The sequence below is a fragment of the Cryptomeria japonica genome, chromosome 9 (genome assembly GCF_030272615.1).
Source record: "Cryptomeria japonica chromosome 9, Sugi_1.0, whole genome shotgun sequence".
NCBI lineage: Eukaryota > Viridiplantae > Streptophyta > Pinopsida > Cupressales > Cupressaceae > Cryptomeria > Cryptomeria japonica.
In genome coordinates this window covers 526,406,744-526,433,503 of record NC_081413.1, presented here as the reverse complement: position 1 = coordinate 526,433,503, position 26,760 = coordinate 526,406,744, and positions in this window count along the sequence as shown.

Below are 26,760 nucleotides of genomic sequence, written 5' to 3'. Positions count from 1 at the left end.
GCTTTGTCTTAGAGTGAAATACTAGATTCTTTGATATATCAATTGCTGTTGAATTATCACAATAAATAATTACCGATTCTTTGCATTTTATCTTTATATCCTCAACATTTTCTTAATCCATAATACCTGAGTACAATTAGTTGTTGCTGCAACATATTTAGCTTCTACTGTTGATAATGATGTACAAGTTTGCTTCTTTCTTATCCATGAAATCAATCTTCTGCCAAGAAAGAATGTACCGCCAGTGGTACTCTTTCTATCATCTACATCTCCTGCCCAATTTGAATCTGTGTATGCACATAACTCAAAATTTTCATTCTTAGGATACCATAAACCAAGATTTGTTGTGCCTTGTAGATAATGTAAAATCCTTTTTACTGTTGATTCATGATTTCCTTTAGGATTGCTTTGAAATCTTGAAACAATACATATTGCATTCATTATATCAGGTCTTATTTGTGTCAAATACAGTAAACCTCAAATCATAGATTTGTACCTTGTTGGATTAATAGGAGTTGAATCATCCTTCAATGTCAATTTATCAGTTGTAGTCATAGGAGTACTTACCAGTTTAGAGTTTTCCATACCAAATTTCTTCAAAAGTTCCTTCAAGTATTTTGTTTGAGATATGAATATACCTTTATCTTTTTGTGAAATCTACAAACCTAGAAATTTTTTTATCTCTCCAATCATAGATATTTTAAATTCTTCCTGCATCTTGTTAGCAAAGTCTTTACATAATCCATCTTCACCTCCAAAAATGATATCATCCACAAAAATTTCAATAACTAAAATGTCATCATTAGTGATTTTGTAATATAATTTGTTGTCAGCATTACCTTTTGTGTAACCAAGCTTCAAAAGATATTTATCCAATCTAGCATACCAAGCTCTGGGAGCTTGCTTCAATCCATATAAAGTTGTCCTTAACCTGCAAACTATATCCTTATCATTTGTCAATGAAAATCCATTAGGTTGTTCAATGTAAACTTCCTCTTCAAGATCTCTATTCAAAAATGCACATTTCACATCCATCTGATAAACTTTATAGTTCTTATGAGCTGCAAATGTAAGAAATAGTATAACTGCCTCAATTCTAGATACTGGTGCAAAGGTTTCATTATAATCAATTCCTTCTTTCTGAGAATAACCTTTACAAACTAACCTTTCTTTGTTTCTCATTACTTCACCATCTTCATTAAGTTTATTCCTAAATACCCATTTGGTTCCAATTACATTTTTGTCCTTAGGCCGGGGAACCAATGTCCAAGTATTATTCTTTTCAATTTGTTCTAATTCATCTTCCATTGCTTTTATCCAATGTTCATCTTTACATGCTTCAATAACAGATGCTGGTTCAACTTGAGAAATTAAACATACCTCTTCATTTGCCAATATTCCTTTAGTCATAACACCTTGATTCTTGTTTCCAATTATCTGACTCTCTGAATGATTCAATCTTACATATCTGGGTTTATTCTAATTTACATTCACATGTTGTTGTTCTTTAGTCATAGTTGAATTCTTTGATGATGTCGATGTGACTGGATCTATATTTTGTACTGTTGTAATATGTGCTGGGTGATTTATAATCATTTCAACTACCGGTTCGGAATCTACAGACCTTGAATCTCCTCTAAAATGTTCATCTATCTTCACATTAGTACTTTCAATAATTTTTTACAATCTTTTATTAAAACATCTATATGCCTTGCTTCTAGATGAATAACCAAGAAATATTCCTTCATCACTTCTAGGATCAAATTTGCCAATAGACTCATCTCTCCTAATATAAAATTTGCTTCCAAATATTCTGAAGTATTTAAGAGTAGGAGTATGACCAAACCATAGTTCATAAGGTGTCATACCGATTTCACCTTTGATGTGAACTCTATTGAAAGTATCAACCGTTGTATTCACTGCTTCTCTTCAGTACACATGAGGTAGATTTGCTTCCATCAACATGGTTCTTGTTGCATCCAGAACAGTTATGTTCTTCCTTTCCACAACTCCATTCTGTTGGGGTGTCCGGGGTGCTAATAGTTGTCTTTTGATCCCATTCACTTCACAGAATGCATTAAGTTCCCTAGATGTAAATTCTCCTCCTTGATCTAATCTCAAGCATTTGATTTTCTTTCCAGTTTCATTCTTTACCATTGTCTTGTATATCTTGAATCTCTCAAAATCTTTTGATTTCTCCTTGAGAAAAGTAACCCAACACATTCTAGAATAATCATCAATTATTAGCATAAAGTATCTTTCACCTTGTAGACTTCTTGTTCTTTTTGGACCACATAAATTAGTATGAATTAAATCAAAATAATTATTGGATTTCTTAGTAATGCTCTTAAATGTTCTTCTAACTTGCTTTCCCATCTGACATTCCTTACTTACCGGATTATGAGGTTTCACAATCTTAGGTAAATCGCTTACTGCCTTAGTTGAACTGATCTTTACAATGCAATCAAAATTCACATGACAGAGTCTCTTATGCCATAACCAACTTTCATCAATGTGTGCAATCAAACATGTCTTATCACTAGTATTCAAATGAAATAGATTACCTTTAGTTTGATTACCGGTTTCAATCTCCAATCCAGTTCTATTTATGATTTTGCATTTTCCATTCTTGAATTGTAACTGAAATCCTTTCTCAAATAACTGACCAACACTCAAAAGATTATGATTTAAATCTTCTACATAATAAACATTGTTAGTATTGTTCTTACCATCCAAAGATATAGTGCCTCTTCTTTTGATTGAACAATCTTTATCATCTCCAAACCTTACTAGACCTCCATTACATTCTCGAAATGACAATAATTTACTTTTATCATTAGTCATATGATGTGAGCATCCACTATCTATGATCCATTCATCCTTTTCTTCAATGTTAGTTGTCAGTGCCTTCTCTACCGGTTTGACAATAGGTCTCGGTTGATCTTCTTTTATTACAACAAATGCCCATCCACTATCTATTGGATCTTCATCTGTAACACCTTCATCTGCATAGTAACATGACTTATCTCTATTTTTCTTAAATTTGTATCTCTGATATTCAGGGTTAGAGTTATATGTTCTCTTTGCTTCCTCTCTTAATCTTGCATGTCTATCAGGACATCTAGAAGCTATATGACCAATTTTATTGCCATTAAAACATTTGAAAGGTGCTTTACCTTCATACTTACTTCCTATTGGACCTTTAGGCATCTTGCAACACAGTGCTTCAAGTTCTTCAAGTTCTTCATTTTCTCTCCTCATATCTTCAAATTCTTTTCCATAAAGTGCTTTCCAATTAGTTTTGTCAGATGATGATGTTGCTGATATTGATGATGATTCTCTGAAAGATAACTCAACCTTGACTATAGCACTAGGACCAAATTACTCAAGTTCAAATGTTGAAAGTTTTCCAACCAAGGTATCTCTAGATACTGATGTATTAGGCATTGTTCTCAATTCATTAATAGCAATCACTTTCATTTTCTAAGCCGGTGGAAAAACTTTTAAAACTTTAGAAACAATTTACCCTTCACTTAAAGATCATCCACAACATTGTATTCCTAAAACAATTTCATTAACTCTTTCCATAAATGCAGAAATTCTTTCATCTTCTTCCATTTTTAAATTTTCATACCTAACCTGGTAACATTCCAATTTTGCAATTTTGACAGTGGTATCTCCTTCATTCAGTGTTTCTAGTTTATCCCAAATAGCTTTAGCAGTAGATCTGTCTGATAATCTCATGATTTGCTGATCTGATAATGCACTCAGAAGTGCTTCTCTTTATTTGTAATCATTCTCCAGGTCCTTACCCAATGTTGGTGGATGAGGTTGATTTGGAGTAGGACCAACATAGCCATTCTTAGTAACATCCCATATATCTCTTCCAATGCAGTTCAAATGTGTTTCCATTCTGATCTTCCATATACCATAATTACTTCCATCAAGTTTTAGACTATCCTTCCTAAAAATATTTGCTGCCATAGGATCTCCTCAAGTTGTTAGGCTTCTACAAAAAGAGGACTTGGCTCTGATACCAATTGTTAGGAATCAGAAGGACAACTGAGAGGGGGGGGGGTGAATCAGTTGTTAACTAGTTGTATATAAATTATAACCCAAATGCAAATTATTCCAACTTTAAACTTAGTGCCGGTAAACCAAAATTAAATGTGGGTAAAATAGATTAATAGTTATAGCAGTACCGATATAACTTAATGTATGAAATCGAAAGAGAAACAACATCCACAACACATAACATAGAGATTTTAATGTGGAAACCCGATAAGGGAAAAATCCATGGTGGGAAACCTTACCCACAATTAGATGATACTATTGCAAATAGTAAGTGTATACAAATGGGGTCTGCACATGCAGTAAGGCCAATCACCTAGAGCTCACTGCTCAATCACAAAATAGGAGTCACAGTGACTACAATTGGATGGTTAAATCCAATACAATGTACTGCTGAAAATAGCATCTGCAATGCTGGATTTAGTACCGGTTTAAGCTTTGAACATGAGTGTTAAACACCTTCATAACCATCCTTCAACCTTCAGATAATGTCTACATGATTCACACAAGGATCTACTTATTTTTGCTCTTCAATACACACTCATACCATTACCATACCATTCCATATCTCACAAATGAGATCTTACATTTATTTATACAAAACCTAAGACCAAATGTATAGGTTGGCTCACTAAAGATATTACAATTAAATCAATTATAAAATAAGACTTGATGCAATATAATATGTCAGCTCAATACATTATCCAATCAATAAACCATTTCCATAATGTGTCATGCTGATCTGGAATAGATCAAGTACCGGTCCATAACCTAGTCCTATCTAGCGACAAAGGCAAAAATGTCAACCCGATTAGACCAATAAGAAAAACCCTAAATCCAAACATCCAATCCATGTCTTTGACATAACCAAATGATCTCTAGATGATACCAAGTTATCATTACTGCTAGTGAACAATATAAACTGTCAGTGAAGCATATATTGGTGATTGTGCATAAGCCACTAACCATGTCGGTGAACACAAACCAATATAACTAGAGTGCCAAACCAACAATGTAGACCTCCATGAAGATAAGTGTTGACATCAATGACAAAACCAATGAAACACATGATGAATTCATCCATAATACCAATAATTAGCAAGTTTAAGGCATTTAGAGCCTTAGTTGAAAATGAAAGTGGAAGAAATCTAAAGTGCTTAAGAACTGATCATGGTGGTGAATTTACTTCATAGGAATTCACTAGATACTATGAAAACAATGGAATTAAGAGGCAACTTTTTGCACCTAGGACACCACAAGAGAATGATATTGCAGAAAGGAACAACTTGTCAATAGTTGAAACTTCTAGGACTATGATAATTCAAGGAGGTGCAGCTAAGACTGTTGGCATATGCACACTCCAATGAAACATTGTAGGTGATTGAAGGTTTTGTCATTGATGGAAACCTTACAATCCTATGACACCCGTAAGACATTCCACCACACTAGCAAGATCAGACTCTACACCAACACTTAGACCATCGGCACCAACAGTGAAAGGAAGCATACTGACATAGAGGCCGACAGGATTTTCGTTGTAATATATTTTGTTTATTATTGTAAAATCTTTATAAGTCGGCTTGGCAACATTGTAAATGAGTCATATATATAAGAGATCATTGTAGAATATTTATGAAGTGAGACATGGAATGTAATTAGGCAAAATAAGGCAGACCTATTATGCAAGTATAGGTTAAGGGTTTATGTAAGAAGCAGAGTAGAAACCGGTACTGGATCTGGCATTATAGATGCTATTCTGAAGCAGTACAAGACACTGGATTTATATAATCCATTTTGTAAGTCAGTGAGACTTCTATTTTGAGCAGTGAGCTCTAGGCACTTGGCCTTCCTGTATGTGCAGGCCCCTCTTGTAGCAATAATATTCTCTTATTGGCCAGTACACGAATATTGTGGGTCACAAATCCCACTGAGGTTTTTCCCACATCGGGTTTCCTCGTTAAAATATTGTGTTATGGTGTGTCTTTCATGTGGTTACTTTTATCTTTGTTGCATTATTTTCTACTTAGCGGTACATAGTTTTAATTTTCTCTACATGTTTTAAGTTAAGAAATTCTACAAACTGGTTAGATACTGATTCACCCCCCCTCTCAGTATCTATGGGAATCCTAACAATTGGTATTAGAGCTTGGTCCTCTATTTTCAGAAGCTTAATAGCTTGAGGAAGATCTTGACACCGGTAGACATGGAAAACTTGATGAAGCAATTGGAAGCAGCTCTCTCAAACTTTGATACAGGAAAATTGAAAAATATCAAACTTGAAGATGATCTAAAGGCAGCTCAGGAAATTATTCACACACTTCAAGAAAATCTTACCATTGCAAGAAACAAGAGAAGAGAACTTTGTGAAAAGATGCAAATTGAAGATGATGAAAAAGAAACTCTTAATGAGCAGATATGCAAGCTAAAACAAGAGAACATGACAACAAGGAATGAGATGCAGGATATGACTATGAGATTTTGTAAGGAAATTGAAGATAGAAAGAAGAATGAAGAAGATTTGACCAGAAGACTAAGTGATGCAGCAAATGACGACACTAGACTTAGCTATGAAAATGATTTGTTGAAGACAGATCTGATGCATACATAGAATGACTCCAATGAACTGATGAGATAGAAAGAGATCTTAGAAAGAGAATTGGATATTGCAAATCAACACAAAGAAAAATTCAAGAAAAGCTCAGAAGAACTTGGTAACTTGGTGAAGAATCAGAAACCCAAAGGTGACACTTGTGGAATTGGCTTTGAAGTTGGAGAAAGCTCTGGTACTGCAAACACACAAAATCACAACAAACCGGTAAGACAACCTACTACTTACAAATTTAATGGAAAATGATTTAACTATAATAAGTATGGTCATAGAGAAAATCAATGTAGATCTAGAAGTTATCAGAATACCAATGCACCCACCGGTCAATGTTCCAAATGCAACCAAATTAGTCATAACTCTGAAAATTGCAGAATGAATGTGAGATGTTATGTTTGTGGAAGATTTGGACACCTATCTAATCAATGTAGAACACAAACTGGCATAGGTTATGGGAAAGCTATTCAGAAGAATAATGTGACTTGCTATGCATGTAACAAGATTGGGCATATTGCAAAATTCTGCAGAAGTAAAGGATCACCGACAGACAACAAAAGTTCTAGTTTGAAAGGAAAAGAAAAAGTTGATGAGGTTAAGCAAGAATTCTCAAAACAATGGATTAGAAAGTCAGACCTAAATAATATTGGAAATACTCCTCCACTGGTAGAACCAAACAACACTCCACTAGTAGAATAGAGTAGTACTTCACCGGGAGGAAGCTCATCATCAAATTGAAGAAATTTTCTTTGAGGGTTTGGCAATCAAATGAGACATATGCTATTATTCCCTCGGTTGATGGTAAAGATAGAAATTATTTCTATACCGGCAAGCAAAGTTAAGTGATTACTTAACTGACATGCATTAAATGTGGTAGTTGGTGGATTGACATTATAAATCAATGGTTTTGGCTCCATTTTACTTCACCGAGCATTCAAACATTTGAAGAGCGTGAAATTTCTAGAGCTAAGGCATTTCGAGCGAAGAAGCAAAGGATTTCAGCATTCAATCTCTCTTAAGGCAGAAAAAGGTATTTATAATCATGGCATCTTCTTCTACACCTGAATTCATAGCAAACCCTACTATAGTCGAGGTAATCAAACACCCTAGGCTTGTGTTTTAGCTAGTTCCCAAGATAGCTAAAAATGATGACAATGTTGGTGCATTCTCCCAAATTCCCAAAGGAGTTGTTTTTATAGAAGATCCTAGAATGTACATTCATTGCCACATAGAAGAACTAGGAGATGAAGAAGTCAAAAACATGTATAAAACTGTTATATGTGATAATTCTAGAAATGTGAAACTTAAACATAAAATTGTTCAAACCCTAGGATTCACTGAGATCCTTAGCATTCCGGAATTTCCTAAGGATGTTATTAGGATAGTATTGAGTAGAGTGCATGGTGCATTCTTTTGGCTTGATTCAATTCACAAAATCACAAAGGAAACTGTGAAAGCTATAACAGGGTTACCTTCCATCGGTAGCAGACCAGACAAAACAAAGAAGATCTCAAATGACCCGATAACAAACTTAACCGGTGCAACATCCGACAAAAGATCATTGAGGATTAATGATGTAATTGATACAAATGTAAGATTCATTAGCATGATTCTAGGTTACAAAGCAACTCATACAAATAGACTTAACTCAGTTTCAAGTTTATGCATAAAGAGTGCTTATGACATGGTTAATGACAATGTGAAAATTGATGTATGTGAATGGCTAAAGGATGAGTTGATTGATAATTTAGGAAAAATCAAGAAGGATAAGAAAGGGACTTTTAGATTTGGTAATTTACTTGTATGCTTAATGCTACACATAACCAAACAGGTTCCTAGTATAGGCAACAAGAGCCTTGGATTTGACATACTGGTAGGGAAACAACTATCAAACCTATTCAACAACATGGGTGAAAACAAGGAAAAGAACATAAATGAGTACTTTCAAGCACTAAAGGCCAGAATGAACAAAAGAATCAGACTGTCATAGAAAATTGTTAACAAATATAAGGATGATATATGCTTTGTAATTAAAAAGGATGAGATCTGGATGGAAGCAGTTATCCCAGGAATGATTTGGGTTATTAAAATGGGCTATGAGACCGATGATCACATCATTGAAACTTATGCAAAAGCCCTTCTGGAAGCACCCAAGGAACCCAAGGAAGAAGTATTCAATAGTGCTGAGACCATTGAAAGCCAAATTCAATCTAAGAAGAGGGTAAAGAAAGTTGAAGCAATTGTGAGAAGAGGCTCAAGGCAGGCAAAAGCTATCAAAGAAGATGTACTAAAACAAACTGGTATCACTGAGGATGAGTTAGTAACATTACAGCCTAAAACTCACCTATCACCGGTAGAAACTTCTTCAAAGAATGACATGCCAACAACATTTAAAAGAGTTGTAAGGAAAAGGGATCCTTCATCGGCATCCACACCCTCACCTAGAAGAACTAGACAAAAATAGTAGGCAGTGAGGTCTCCGGTAAAGAAGACAACCCCAAAGAAAAAGCTAACACATAAGAAGAAAAGGACTCAACAAAACATTGCCCCAATTGATGAATTGCTGAATGAAATCACAGAGGAAGGAAAACTCAAGAACATATAAAAATTATATGATACGCTATCAGCAGATGATAAAGAACAAGATGAAAATAGTATTATTTTACACTTGGATATATATAAGAAGTTCCTAATGGAAGTTGTAGATGAACTACCAAGTGATCTATATAAGAGACTGGAAGCAAGGAGACAAGCTGTTGTAGAGCTTGATAAAAAGATTAAAGTTGAAAAATTACTTGTTGTTTACCCAATAAACTCACCAAAGGAGATAGATGACTTAATTGCAGAAGCCAATCGGTCAGTATTCTCTACTGCACACTGGCATATTGCACTCATGGCTAGAAGAGTAAAAGAGGTAACAAGAGATACAAAAAATGTATGGGACATATTTCTTGTGGAGAAAGAAAAGAAGGAAGAGTACAGGAACCCCAAGCCTATCAAAGTCTATCAAAAGGACAAAGATAAGGGTAAAGGAAAGGTTGGTGGACCTCCTAGCATCAAAATAAAAGATAACTTATCCTCACCGCCTCTGATTAATCCACCGGTAACAACAACTGAAGATCAACCAGCAGATGAGAGTATGGACATAGAGGATACAAATCCTAATTCAGAAGTACTGTACACAGTAGATGTTGATACTCAAAAGGTCAACATTGTGGTAGACAAAGATTCAACCGATAAGACAGATATGGCTAGTGAGCCATCGGTAACTGACAATATTGATGACACAGAGAAAATGGAAGATGATGACATAGAGAAACCGGTAGATGATAGCACAGGGAAATAGGTAGAGACTCAGACAAAGATTGAAATAGATCAACAAACAAAGCAACAAGCTCCAGAATAGGAACAGGTTCATATGGAAACAGTGCCACTGGCAACAGGAGAGAAACAAAAACCCTTGCTTAAGGAAATGGAAACACAGACTGACCTACCAAAGGTCACTACAAGCATGGTTACTTCCTCCATCAGTGGAATTTAGAATGTTGGTTCCTCCTCGGCAGGTTACAAATCAACAAATGTAACTGAAGTTCTTTTGGACTCCATTAAGAAAATAACAGATTACAGTTCATAAGCATATAAAGCTATAGATGACACAATCCCAGTTTTGAAAATGATAGCTCCAAACTGCAACATAGATAATAAGGATTCTTTGAGCTAACTTGACACTTTGTCTAAGTACATTACTAACAACACAGTGATAGTTGAGCAAATAAAGGAAAAGGCATTCAAAGAGAAATTAGAAAATAAAAAACAGAAATTCTTTGAGGACCAAAGAAAGAAGTGTACTAGGGAATTTGACACACTTCTACCGAAACTATGCAACTCATTGAAGGAATTTAAAAGTCTATATAGAGACATTTGCAAGACAAACTTCCTAACAGTTGACATAGATAAGAAAATGAGCAAGGTACAAGATGAAATGATTAAACTTGCTGACAATTTTGTTAACTCACCTGATACATTATCAGTTTTTGAAAAAAAGATAATAGGTTTTGAAGAAGAATTACTTAAGTTAGAAAGAGAAAAGGAGACAATAATAAACAAGGCTAAGAATCTAAGACTAAGACTAAGTCCAAGACTAGACTATCTAGCATCCTTGAGGAAGGAAATATCTGAGGTATTAATACAAGGATAGGAAACACCGGCAGAGCATATGCAACACCTCACCGGTACAGTTCAAAAAATAGAGGCAGCAATAAAAGATAGTAAGAAGTTTATGGAAAGCATAAATTTGGTTTTGGCGGATATTTTATCAAATTGTAACGACCCAGTTACAAGGTTGAGATAGAAAACTACAACTCTATTGACACCTTGACAACCTTTGTCATTGATGCCAAAGAGGGAGTAGTGGTATGAGAAAATAATTAGGCAAAGGACTCACCTACTCATGGGGAGATCATATATTTTTGATACACATTTTTGGAAACAATTTTTGGATTACAAGTTTTGGATACACTTTTGAAATTTTCTCATGAGTGTTGCCATCAATGCCAAAGGGGGAGATTGTTGGCATATGCACACTCCAATGAGACATTGTAGGTGATTGAAGGTTTTGTCATTGATGGCAACCTTACAATCCTATGACACCGGCAAGACATTCCACCGGCACTAGCAAGATCAAACTCTACACTAGCACTCAGACCACCGGCACCGACAATGAAAGGAAGCATACCGGCACAAAGGCTGATAGGATTTTTGTTGTAATATATTTTGTTTATTATTGTAAAATCTTTATAAGCCGACTTGGAAACATTGTAAAATGACTCATATATATAAGAGATCATTGTAGAATATTTATGAAGCGAGACATGGAATGTAATTAGGCGAAATAAGGTAGACCTATTATGCAAGAATAGGTTAAGGGTTTATGTAAGAAGTAGAGCAGAAACCGGTACTGGATCTGGCATTATAGATGCTATTTTGAAGCAATACAAGACACTAGATTTATACAATCCATTTTGTAAGTCAGTGAGACTTCTATTTTGAGCAGTGAGCTCTAGGCACTTGGCCTTCCTGCATGTGCAGGTCCCTCTTATAGCAATAATATTCTCTTATTGGCCAGTAAGTGAATATTGTGGGTCACAAATCCCACCGAGGTTTTTCCCACATCGAGTTTCCTTGTTAAAATATTGTGTTATGATGTGTCTTTCATGTGGTTACTTTTATCTCTATTTATTGCATTATTTTTTGCTTACCGGTACACAATTTTAATTTTCTCTACATATTTTAAGTTAAGAAATTCTACAAACCGGTAAGATACTGATTCACCCCCCCCTCTCAGTATCTATGGGAATCCTAACAAAGACATTATGGAGAGAGGATGTCAGCACAATTGTTTATACAATGAACCGGATACTAGTTAAAAGAGGTAAGGACAAAACTCCCTATGATTACTCGTATGGTAGATCACCCAATGTCAGTTACTTCAAAAAATTTGGTAGCAGATGTTTTATCAAAAGAGGTGATTATATTAGTAAGTTTGATGCCAAGAGTGATGAAGGCATATTTCTTGGTTACTCCACCAAGAGCAAAGCTTACAAGTGTTACAACAACCGGACTAAAAAGATGATTGATTGTGTAAATGTTTGAGTAGATGAGTTTCCTGAAAGTTCAAGTGAAACTAGCAAGGAGAAGGAAGAAGAAGAACCTTACACACTATTTTTGGAACCAAAACCGGTAAAGCCAGAAGTTGGTGAACTGAATAGAGAAGCCCTAGTTCAACCAGAACAAGAAGATCCAGCAGAGGATGAAGAAAGTGAAGAAGAAGAACCTGAAAAACAAGATCATGTTATTCCAAGGTATGTTAGAATCAATCATATCCTCAATCAGATTATTGGAGATATGAATGCAGGTGTGATAACTAGAACAAGGCTTAGAGAGAACTCTTGTATGAATTCCACCATTGATCCTAGAACTGCAAAAGAAGCCTTTGCAGATGAAGACTAGATCAAGGCAATGGAAGAAGAACTTGAACAGATAGAGAAGAACAATACTTGGTCATTGGTATCCAGACCGGAGAACAAGAATGTAATAGGTACAAAATGGGTATTTAAAAATAAACTGAATGAAGATGGAGTAGTGGTCAGGAATAAAGCCAGATTGGTATGCAAAGGATATGTACAAGAGGAAGGTGAAGACTATGGTGAGACATTTGCACTAGTTGCAAGGTTTGAAGGAGTAAGGACGCTACTTGCATTTGCAACATATAGAGGATTCAAAGTATATCAGATGGATGTTAAGTCAACATTCCTAAATGGAACATTAGAAGAGGAAGTCTACATTGAATAGCCAAATGGTTATTCTTTAACTGTAGAAAAGGATATGGTGTGAAAATTGCATAAGGCATTATATGGATTGAAGCAAGAACCAAGAGAATGGTATGAAATAGTTCACTCTCACTTAGTGAAGACAGTAACATATATCTCAAGATAGAAGGAGATAAGATACTAGTAAGTTAGGTATTTGTGGATGATATCATTTTTGGAGGAAATGATGATATGTGTCATGACTTTGCTAATGAGATGAAGAATAATTTCGAGATGTCATTGGTAGGTGAGATAAAAAATTCATAGGTTTGCAAATCCAATAGATAAAGGAAGGTATTTTTATCACATAGTCCAAATATGTTAAAGAAGTGTTGAAGAATTTTGGAATGGAAGACCGTAAACCAATTGGAACACCAATGGTTATAGGTTGTAAATTGTATAAGGAAGATGATTCTGCATCAGTTGATGAAAATGGGTACAGGTCCATGATAGGTAAACTACATTATGTTGTTCACAACAGATAGAGCATTGCTCATGCAGTAGGATTGGTTTCCAGATTTCAGAAAAGCTCGAAGGAGTCACACATGGTTGCAACCAAAAGAATTTTCTAGATACCTGAAAGGCACAATTGATTATGGATTATGGTATCCATATGCAGGAGAATTTGATTTAAAACTCTATACAGATGCATATTGGGAAAGCAATATTGATGACAGGAAGAGTACAACCGGAGGAGCATTTTTTCTTGTAGGCAGACTAGTGTCTTGGAGCAGCAAGAAACAGAGTTGTATCTCTCATTCAACAACAACAAATGAATATGTTGTAGCATATATGAATTGTACCTAGGCAATTTGGATGAAACACATTTGGAAGGTTTCAAGTTGAAGATATCAGAATGGGTAAGAATTTTCTATGATAATACAAGTGCTATAAACATTTCTAAGAACCTGGTGTTGCATGCTAGGACAAAGCATAGTGAGCTAAAGTATCATTTTCTGAGAGAGAAAGTGAAAAGTAAATATGTGTCACTAGAGCATGTATCTACTAAAGAATAGCTATCAGATATCTTTACTAAACCTCTACCTAAGGCTACATTTGAGTATCTTAGAGGTAAGTTAGGGGTTTTACCCCTACATGAAGTCAATTAAGCAGATGTGGAAGCCATTAATCTCGGAGCCTACTGAAAATCTTGAAGAAGGATTGGTGTAGAGTGAAGCTACTCCGCAGAGGGAGCGGCTAGTTGTAGATCGGTGAAGCATGAAAACCAGAATGGTTTACCTTCACTTTGGCATTGTTGTCAAAAGGGGAGAAGAACTGTATATGATTGATAGCCAGTTACGAGCTGAAGACATGAAGATATAGTTGAAGGAGAGTATATGGAAAAATATAAACCAAGATTCCTATACCTGTGTATATGCTTTACCCTCAACCATCACAATCAATGGGTATTGATATTTGTATTTCCATCAATTCCAAAGGGGGAGAATGTTGGCATTGCATGAAGATTGCATTGATGAAGTATAGTGTTGTCATTGATGTCAATAGTAATCGATAATGGAGATGTATTGCAATGGGTAATGATGCAGCAATGCAACCAATAGTAATGCAGTGAAGGCAACCGGTAATATTATTGAAGCAGAGAGATCAACTAGTAACCCTAACCAATTGATAAGCAAAACCCTAACCGATGGAGTTTGGAGAATTAGTTGTGATGATCTATCACCAAATGATGATCAGAGATGAAGATGCCACATATGCATGTTGCACGTGATAAGTTTCAAAGTGGATTTGGTACGTACATATAACCGTTTATCTTGGGAATGATCAAATGCATAGCATGAAGTGAAAAACATGTCATGAGCTATAGGATTCAATGTGTGGTGATCGAGGAGTGGTTGAAGTTGTCTAGAACAATGTGTAGTTTATTGCTATGTCATATTATGGTCAAGATTGAACCGATATGTTTATAATCTCTATGATATTTGTAGGTTTTGTGTTGTGTTACTAACCTATTGTATTTTCTTATAAGGTTGATGATTTGTTTCAATGTGGTTTTGGAAAATTTGGTTAAGTGTGATTGTTGCTAAACCAGAAGGTATGTCTGGAGAATGTTGTGAAGGTAGATAGGAGCAGAAAAGGATCTGATTAAGCAAGGAAGTGCTATTACCAGATTAGAAAAGAACATATTCTCTAACACTTACAACAATTAAATACCTTAACCAGGTAAGCATTAACAAGCTTGGTGTTGAAATACTCTAACAAGGTGATCCATTAGCTTGGATTTGAAATCCTCCACCGAGGTTACCTTTAATAGGGTATTGTAGTCAATCCCTTAACTGGGTGGTCCTTAACCAGATCTATTCTTAACAAGACATTATTGTATAAGCTTCTAACAAGGCTTGGCTCCTAATAGGGTGAACTTAAAAATAGTTCAAAATACTTGTGGGTATTCATCCTCACCATGGTTTTTCCCATTTGGGTTTTCACGTGAAAAATCATTGTGTCAAGTGTTCAATGATTTTGTGGATATGTTTTTGATATGGTTGATATGTTTAGATGACTAGAAATGGTCTAAAATTTTCTATTAATAATATTAGTGAAGTGGTTTATTGTTTTGGTTAAATGGTATTTGAGTTTCAAATTTGTTGCATTGTATCATTAATGTTTTGGTCAACCGGTAAAGTTTGACAGTGCAGTTGCAATTTTTAATACAGTGTCTAAACTAGTTAGTTTAGTGATTGGATTTTGAGTTGAAAGTTTGTTTGGTGAAAGTTTATCTTATTTTCTATCTACTAATTCACCCCCCCCTCTCAGTAGTTGATCGGATCCTTATAGTTTCATCATATTATCAATATGCAATCTGCTCTTTAGTGTTCATATAAACTAGTCTAACTTCATTTTCTTCCACCTTCTCCTTCAAAAAAGTTATACTTGATAGATATGTGCTTTGTCTTAGAGTGAAATACCAGATTTTTTGATATGTCAATAGCAACAGAGTTATCACAGTGAATAACTACCAATCTAATGCAATGCACTTTAATATCCTTCAACATTTGCCTCATCCATAGAACTTGTGTACAATTAGTAGCAACAACAACATACTCAGCTTCAACAGTAGATAAAGAAGTACATGATTGTTTCTTACTGATCCATGAAACCAACTTTTTTTAAAGAAAGAAAGCTCCACTGGAAGTACTTTTTCGGTCATCAACATCACTAGCCCAATTTGCATCTGTATATGCACATAAAGTAAATTCATCATCCTTAGGGTACAACAAACCATATTTTGATGTACATTGCAAGTATCTAAAAATTCTTTTCACTGCACTCTCATAATTTTCTCTAGGATCACTTTGATATCTAGATGCAATACAAATAACATTCATTATGTCAGGCCTAGTCTAAGTCAAATATAGTAGACCTCCAATCATAGCCTTGTATCTTGTAGGATTTACTGGTGCAGATTCATCTTTCCTTGTCAATTTATCACTTGTAACCATAGGAGTACTTACTGGCTTAGAGTCCACCATACCAAATTTCTTCAATAATTCCCTAGCATACTTAGTTTGATAGATGAAAATACCTTTATCCGTTTGAGTAATCTGCAAACCTAAGAAAAATTTAATTTCCCCAATCATAGACATTTCAAATTCTTTCTCCATATTCTTAGAAAATTCCATGCAATACTTATCTTCACCTCCAAAAATGATGTCATCAACAAAAAAATCAATAATCAATATATCATCATCAGTGACTTTATAATATAGATTACTATCAGCATTACCTTTAGTGAAACCAAGCTTCAAAAGATATTTATCTAACCTTGCATACCAAGCTCTAGGTGCCTATTTCAATGCATACAAAGCTTTCTTTAACCTGCAAACCATGTTTTTATCATCTGAAAGTGAAAATCCACCAGGTTGCTCAATATAAACTTCCTCATCAAGGTCCCCGTTCAAAACTGCACACAATATCCATCTGATAAACCTTGTAGTTCTTATGTGCAACATAGGAAAGAAATAATCTTACAACTTCAATCCTAGCTACAGGTGGAAAAGTTTCACCATAATCAACTCCTTCCTTCTGAGAATATCCTTTACAAACCAATCTAATTTTATTCCTTACAACTTGTCCATCTTCATTCAATTTATTCCTAAAAACCCATTTAGTTCCAATAACATTCTTATTTTTAGGTTGGGGAACTAAATTCCATGTGCTATTCTTCTCAATCTAATATAATTCTTCTTCCATAGCTTTCATCCAACAGTCATCTTTACATGATTCAATTACTGATACCGAGTGAGCTTGAGAAATTAAACATACCTCATTAGATGGAAATATCCTTCTTGTCATCACTCCATTGTTTTTATCCCTATTGATCTAATCTTCTGAATGATTCAACCTTACATACCTAGGAGTCTTCTGACTCTTTGTTCCTCTTCCTAGTTCTTCAGTTATTGTTGAATTTTCTGATACTGCTAGAGTAACTGGCTCAACATTTTCTTCTAGTAAAGGTGTTACCAGTTTAGTTATGATCATTTCCACTGCTAGTTCTTGCTCATAAACTCTGATTTGACTTCTATTCAACTCATCAACCTTGACATTAGCGCTCTCCATAATTCTCTACAATCTCTTTTTATAATCTCTCCAGATATAGCATTTACTACCAAAGATTCTGAAATACTTAACTGCAGGTGTATTGCCAAACCATAATTCATAAGGTTTCTTACCGGTTTCTCCTTTGATATGTACTTTGTTGAATGTATAAACTATTGTGCTCACTCCTTCTCTCTAGTAGATATGAGGTAGACTAGCTTCCATCATCATTGTTCTAGCAGCATCCAAGATATTTTTGTTCTTCCTTTCCACAACTCCATTTTACTGAGGTGTCTGGGGAGCAGAAAATTGTCTTCTTATACCATGCTTCTCACAAAAGCTATTAAACTCACCGGATGTGAATTCTCCACCATGATCTGACATTAAACATTTAATCTTCAATCTTGTCTCAATCTCAACTTGAGCTTTAAAGATTTTAAACTTTTCAAAAGCCTTTGATTTCTCCCTTAAAAAAGTAACCCACATCATTCTAGAATAATCACCAATGATTAGCATAAAATATCTATCACCTTGAAAAAATTTAACTCTAGCAGGGCCACACAAATTAGTATGAATAAGATTAAGAAAATCATTAGATTTGTCTTGTATACTCTTAAAAAAGGTTCTGACCAGTTTTCCCATTTGACATTCTTTACATACTAGATTATAGGGCTTCACAATCTTAGGAATACCTCTAATTGTCTTAGTTGAACTGATCTTTACAATGAAATCAAAATTCACATGACATGGCCTTTTATGCCATAGACAACTCTCATCAATTTGTGCAATCAAACATGTCTTCTCACCAGAATTCAAATAAAATATATTACCTTTTGTCTGTGTACCAGTTGCAATCTCCAAACCAGATCTATTAATGATTTTGCATTTTTCATCCTTGAACTGTAATTGAATTCCCTTATCTACCAATTGTTCTACACTCAAAAGATTATGCCTTAAACCTTCAACATAATAAACATTATCAGTATTGTGCTTACCATCCAATGATATAGTTCCTTTTCCCTTTATCATGCATGCTTTGTCATCTCCAAATCTAACTAGACCACCATCAAATTCTTGCAAAGATAGAAACTTTATTTTATCTCCAATCATATGATGTGAACATCCACTGTCAATTACCCATTCGTCCTTATCTTTAATTTTAGTAGCAAGTACCTTCTCTTCAGGTACATTCTCTTCCAGTGCTAGAATATCTTCCTTGATAGCCAGGAACACCCATTCCTTTCCATTGCCAGAACCACTAGTAGAGTCTTGTGTTGGTTCATCATCAGAATTAGTCACACCTTCCTCATCCGCTATGTAGCATGATTTGTCTCTATTTTTCCTGTACTTATACTTGTTCTGATATCCATGGTTAGATTTAAAAGATCTTCTATGTCTTTCTTCAAATCTTGAATTCCTTTTAGGACATCTAGATGTAAAATGACCTATCTTATTACATACAAAACATTTAAAAGGTTCTTTTCCTTCATACTTACTTCCCACCAGTCATTTAGGTACTCTTCTAGAAAATAGGGCTTCAAGTTTCTCAAATTCTTCATCTTCTCTCTTCATATCATCCAATTCCTTTTCATATAAAGCTTTCCAATCTTTCTTGATGGTTGATGATTTACATGAATGAAAAGTAGGTTCAGACTTCACAGCTCCAGAAGGTCCAAATTCTTCAAGCTCAAAAGCAAATAATTTCCTAGCCAAAGTATCTCTATTGACAAAAGTATTAGCCATTGTTCTCAATTTATTAACTACAGTATCCTTCATCTTGTAAGATGGTGGTAAAGCTCTCAGAATTTTAGAAACTATCTCATCTTCACTCAGAGTTCCACCACAACATTGAATTCCTATAACAATCTCATTTACCCTTTCCATGAATGTAGTAATCCTTTCATCTTCTTCCATCTTACATTTTTCATATCTCACCCGGTAACCATCAAGTTTAGCAATATTCATAGTAGGGTCACCTTCATTAAGAGTCTCCAACTTGTCCCATATAGCCTTTGTATATGATTTGTCAGTTAATCCCATTATTTGTTGATCAGAAAGTGCACACAAGAGGGCTTCTCTTTCTCTACAATCATTTTCAAGCTCCTTATCCAAGTTTTCTGGAGGAGGGTTGCCAGATGGAAGATTATGAGGTGTAACACCATCCTCTCTGATCTCCCAAATTTCCTTACCAAGACATCTCAGATGATTCTCCATCCAAATCTTCCATACTTTGTAATTTGTTCCATCAAGTCTAGGAATATCTCTCTAAAAGATAGCAACAGATGAACTAGATGAACTTGAATTGTTAGTCACCTTAGCATCTTCCTCAAGTGGTTAAGCTTCTACAAAGAGGACCAGAGCTTTGATACCAATTGTTAGACAGTTCAAATAACTGGAAGAAATTGAGAGGGGGGGGGTGGATCAGTTGTCACCAGATTACCGTAACCAAAAAGATCAATACCAGAATGCATAAACCAAATACTGAAATAGAAGATAAACCAATTAATCATAAACAACAATCAAAGAATAAATACCATCCACATGACACCAAGATTTATATGTGGAAAACTTGGTAAAGGGAAAAACCATGGTAGGAAGCCTACTCACAGTCAGATAATACTTCTGTAGTAAGTATGTGAATTACAATTGAGGGGCCTGCACATGCAGGAAGGCCAACAACCTAGAGCACACTGCTCATAACAAAAGGAGTCTCACTGACTACATAAAAATCTAGACTACAATCCGGAGGAGAGAATGAACTGCAAAGATAGCATCTTCTATGCCTAAATGCAGTTCTAGTTAAGCTCAATACTGGAGGAGTAAATCCTCTTACATAAACCCAATTCGATCACCAATGATCGACCAAATCTTCTACCTGAATGATTATTACATTATTCTCACATAAACATCCTCACATATGATCTACAATGAGATCTTACAACAAATATATACAAACCCTCAACCACAAGCAATAAGGTTGGCCACCAGACAATAAACAAATTACATAATTACAAAACATGTCATCCCGAGACCAAACAAATAATATCCAACCCAGAAGACATCCCAAAAATGCATAGAGAAGTCCAATCCATACATTACATTAAGTCGGTCCATAACCTAGACAATACCGGGACCCAATATAGGTCACACACGCTAAAGCAATGATCCCAATCAACTAAGTCTCGAACATGATCACCATTAGCATCCTAAATCTCCACCAGAAGCCGCACCAATACCACTTATGCATATCATCAAAGATTTACCAGTGAAACCCTCACTAGAATAACAAATAAAGCTTACCAGCATACAAGATAGCATCCGATCACCATAAAAAAACTGAGTGACTGAACATGAGCATGAGTAGCATGAATAAGCCAATTCCATAACCCAAACATACCAGAGCATACCAGATCATGATGATCCAATCCAACCAAAAACCAAACAATCTACCAGGACCAGAAGGATACCGATAAAGAAACCAAAACAACTAGTGTTGACATCAATGAAAAAATATCAATGCAACACATAATCAATTCCTCCAAATAGCCAACAAAATATATTTATGCCATGTTCACATTGTTCGGAAATGAGATCTAATAACATCAAATAAATAAATATTTGATTATAACATAATAATTTCATTTTTCTATTATTGTATCAATTAACATATGAATTAAATTACCATAAATATATTTATTATTTAAAATATCAATAAATAGTAATTTAAATATTTTGGTAGTTTATTTAATAATTATAATTATATATGTGTGTGTATGTGTATCACATATACATACACATATACATACACATACACATACACATACACAGACATACACATACACATACACATACACATACACATTATACACATACACATACACATACACATTCACATACACATACACATTCACATACACATATACATACATATACACATACACATACACATACACATACACAAACACATTTACATACACATACACATACACATACACATACACATACACATACACATACACATACACATACACATATACACATACACATACACATATACACATACACATACACATACACACACATACACATAAACACACACACACAGACACATACACATACACATACACATACACATACACATACACATACATATACATATGTATATACATGTACATATAAATATACATATACATATGCATGTACGCACATGTATGTGTGTGTGTAGATCTTTTAGAAATTATTGTTCTTTTAAATTAATAAAAAATGTTTTATTCTAGTTTACAATTATTTATGAATTATGAATTATTTTATTTGTAATATTTTATACCATCTATTTTTTATTTATTTAAGAGTCGTTTTAATTACATAGTAGCTTTTTATTTCAATTTACTTTTTTTTTATTTACTTCGAATAATTCTAAAAGATAAAATAAAATATATGCTTTCTAGACAAATCTCTTAGCCAAGAAACTAATTTTAAAATATTTATTAATTAATATGTAAATTTAAAAAAACATATAACAATTAAAATATAATGCAAATGCAATATAATATAGAGAAATATAACTCCTTAATACAATAAAAGAATCATTATTTTTTTGAATTAAAATAATATATTATTTTATATAATATAATTGATTATAAGAATACAATATAACATATAGTACATTGGTATACTTGTTCTTAAAAATAAATGATGGAGAAGGTTGGGTCAAGTACTAGGGTTTCTGTTGGTATTTTGGATATGTTGTTATGGTTTTGTCATTGATGTCAACACTTGTCATCACTTGTCAACACTTATCAGCACTTGGAGATCTTTGGTTATGTTCACTGGCAAGTCAGAGACTTATGCACAGTCACCGGTCCTTGGTTCACTAACAGGTTATATTGTTCACCAGTACTGAGGATGATCTGTTATCATCTGGAGATTACTTGGTTATGTTGAAGACATTATTTGATCACTTGGTTTTGGCGATTCAATTATTGTTCTAATCGGGTTTGCATATTTTCTTTTACCGGCAAATAGGTCCAGGCTATACACCGACAAGCATATCTATTCCAAATCAGCACGACACGTTATGGAGATGCTTTATTATTGTTGTAAATGCATTGAGCCAACATGTTGTATAGGATATTGCATTGGTTATTGATTTACTTGTAATTATTTTTATTTGTAATATTCTTTGTAAAGTCAACCTACACTTTTGGTCTTAGGCTTTGGTATATATGTAAGATCATATTTGATCGGAAAGAAAAAGTGGAATGTGAATGCATGAAGGATTGTAAGAGGGTATATGTGAAAATAAGTTGAGCTATACACACAGACATCATTTGAAGATTGAAGGAAGGTATTGAGAAGACTAGAAGAGCTTAACCGGTACTGAATCCAGCATAAGAAGATGCTATTCTAAGCAGTACATTATTATTGGATTTAATCATCAAATTGTAGTCTATGTGACTCCCATCTTATGATTGAGCAGTGAGCTCTAGGTAGTTGGCCTTTCTGCATGTACAGACTCTATATTGTACACACATACTATCTACTATAGTATCATCTGAATGTGGGTAAGGCTTCCCACTGTAGTTTTCCCCCTTACAAGGTTTCCATGTACAAATAAATGTGTTATGTGTTGTATGTGTTATTTGTCTTTCTATTTCATGCATTAATCTTTACCAATACTGCAATTAACTGATAAAACTGTCTACCAGCATAAATTTTGGTTTACTAGTATTAAGAATTAAGTTTGGTTGAGTTTATTGGACAACTGATTCCCCCCCTCTCAATTGTCTCTGGGACCTAAGAATTGGTATCAGAGCCTAGTCCTCTTTTGTAGAAGTTTAACAACTTGAGGAGATCCAATGTCTACTAACTATTTCAGGAAGGACAGTTTGAAACTTGATGGAACTAACTATGGCATATGAAATATCAGGATGGAGACACATTTGAATTGCATTGGTAAGGACATCTGGGATGTTACAAAGAATGGATATAATGTTGCTACTCTAGGTCAACCTAATCCAATAACCTTGGCTAAAGATGAAGAAAATGATTGCAAAGAAAGAGAAGCACTTTTGAGCGCATTGTCAAATCAGCAAATCATGGGATTATCAGATAGATCTACTGCTAAAGCTATTTGGGACAAGTTGGAAACATTGAATGAAGGTGATACCATAGTCAAAATTGAAAAACTTGAATGCTTCCGAGTCAGGTATGAAAATCTGAAAAATGGAAGAAGATGAAAGGATTTATGCTTTTATGGAAAGAGTAAATGAAATTGTTTTGGGTATACAATGTTGTGGAGGAACCTTAAGTGAAGATGAGATTGTTTCTAAAGTTTTAAGAGCTTTGCCACCGACATATAAAAAAAAAATTATTGCTATAAATGAACTAAGAACAATGCCTAATGCATCAGTATCTAGAGACACTCTGGTTGGAAAACTATTAGCCTTTAAACTTGAGGAATTTGGTCCTGTTGCTACTCTTAAGACAGATTTAGCTTTTAAGGCATCATCATCATCTACATCATCATCATCATCATCTGACAAATCTGATTGGAAAGCCTTCAATGCAAGAGAAATTGAAGAAATCAGGAAGAGCTTGAAGCACTATTTGCAAGGAAAATGCCTAAAGGTCTAGTTGGAAGTAAGTATGAAGGTAAAGCACCCTTTAAATGTTTTAACTGCAATAAGATTTGTCATATGGCTTCTAGATGCCCTGATAGACATGCAAGATTAAGAGAAGAAGCTAAAAAGAATATATAAGCCTAACCCTGATTATCAGAGACACAACTTCAAGAAGAACAAAGACAAATCTTGTTATTATGCGGATGAAGAAGTTACTAATGATTCTGATGAGGATCCAGCAGACAATGGATGGGCTTTTGTTGCTATAACATAAGATCATCTGACACCTACTATTCAACTGGTAGAGCAGGCCCTGGTAGCTAAAATTGAAGATAAGGATGAATGGATCATTGATTCAGGATGTCTACATCACATGACTGGTGATCATAGTAAATTCTTAACTTTTCATGAATACAATGGAGGTCTAGTAAGATTTGGAGATGATAAAGATTGTTTGATCAAAGGAAAAGGCACTATATCTTTTGATGGTAAGCACAATACTGATAATGTTTACTATGTTGAAGGTTTGAAGCATAATCTTTTGAGTGTTGGTCAATTAGTTGAGAAAGTATTTCAGGTACAATTCAAGAATGGTAAATGCAAAATCTTAAATAGAACTGGTTTGGAAATTGCACCCAGTAATCAGATTAGAGGTAATATATTTCATTTGAATAACAATGAGAAGACATGTTTGATTGCACATATTGATGAAATTTGGTTATGGAATAAGAGACTTTGTCATGCCAATTTTGATTTCATTGTGAAAATCAGTACAACTAAGGCAGTTAGAGATTTACCTAAGATTGTTAAACTGCACAATCTGGTATGTAAGGAATGTTAATTTGGAAAGCAAGTTAGAGCATCTTTCAAGAGTATTCCAGATAAATCTAACAATGTTCTTGATTTAATTCACATTGATTTATGTGGTCCAGGAAGAACTAGAAGTGTATAAGGAGATATATAATTTATGCTAATCATTGATGACTACTCTAGAATGTGTTGGGATACTTTTCTCAGTGAGAAATCTGAAGCATTTGAGAAATTCAAACTATTCAAGGTAATGGTAGAGAATGAAACTAGTAAGAAAATCAAATGTTTGAGATCAGATCAAGGAGGTGAATTCACATCTAAGGAATTTAATACATTCTGTGAAGTGAATGGAATCAGAAGACAGTTATCATCACCCAGACACCCCAGCAAAATGGAGTTATGGAAAGGAAGAACAGAATAGTCTTGGATGCAGCCAGAAGCATGGTATCTAAAACAAACCTACCTCATGTTTACTGGAGAGAAGTGATCAATACAACTATTTATACATTCAAAAGAGTTCACATCAAAGGTGAAAATGGTAAGACCCCTCATGAACTATGGTTTGGTAATACTCCTACTCTTAAATATTTTAGAATATTTGGAAGTAAATGCTATATAAGAAGAGATGAGTATATTGGAAAATTTGATCCTAGAAGTGATGAAGGAATATTTCTTGGTTATTCATCGAAGAGCAAGGCATATAGATGTTTTAACAAGAGATTGCACAAAATTGTTGAGAGTGCAAATGTGAAGATTGATGAGTAGTTTAGAGGTAATTCAAGGTACATAGACTCTGAACCGCAATAGAGATAATGTCAAATGAACCTAAACTAAATCCACCGGTACAGAATGTTGATCCAGTCACACCAGCATCATCTGTAAATTCTACAATGACTGAAGAAAGGTAGCCAATGATTACACCTAGGTATGTAAGATTGAATCACTCTGAAAGTTAGATAATTGGAAATAAAAATCAAGGAGTTATGACTAGAGGAAGATTGGAAAATGAAGAGATTTGTATTATTTCTCAAATTGAACCTATATTTGTTAATGAGGTATGTCAAGATAAATATTGGATCAAGGATATGGAAGATGAATTGGAACAAATTGAAAGGAATAACACTTGGTCATTAGTTCCCCGGCCTAAAGACAAAAATGTAATTGGAACTAAATGGGTTTTCAAAAATAAACTTAATGAAGATGGTAAAGTAATCAAAAATAAAGAAAGACTAGCGTGTAAGGGATATTCTCAAAAAGAAGGAATTAATTACAATGAAACCTTTGCACCGGTAGCTAGAATTGAGGCAGTTAGACTTTTATTGGCTTTTGCAACACACAAGAACTATAAAGTATATCAAATTGATGTTAAATGTGCATCTTTGAATGGAGATCTTGAAGAAGAAGTTTACATTGAGAAACCTGATGGATTTTCTTTGATAGATGACAAAGATATGGTTTGCAGGTTAAGGAATGCTTTACAAGGATTGAAGCAAGCTCCTAGAGCTTCGTATGCTAGATTGGACAAATATCTTTTGAAGCTTGGTTAGACCAAAGGTAATGCAGACAACAATCTATATTTCAAAGTGACTAATGATGACATATTGGTTATTGAATTTTTTGTTCATGATATAATCTTTGGAGGAGAAGATTAATTATGCAAAGACTTTTCTAATAAGATGCAGCAAGAATTTGAAATGTCTATGATTGGAGAGATAACATTCTTTTTAGG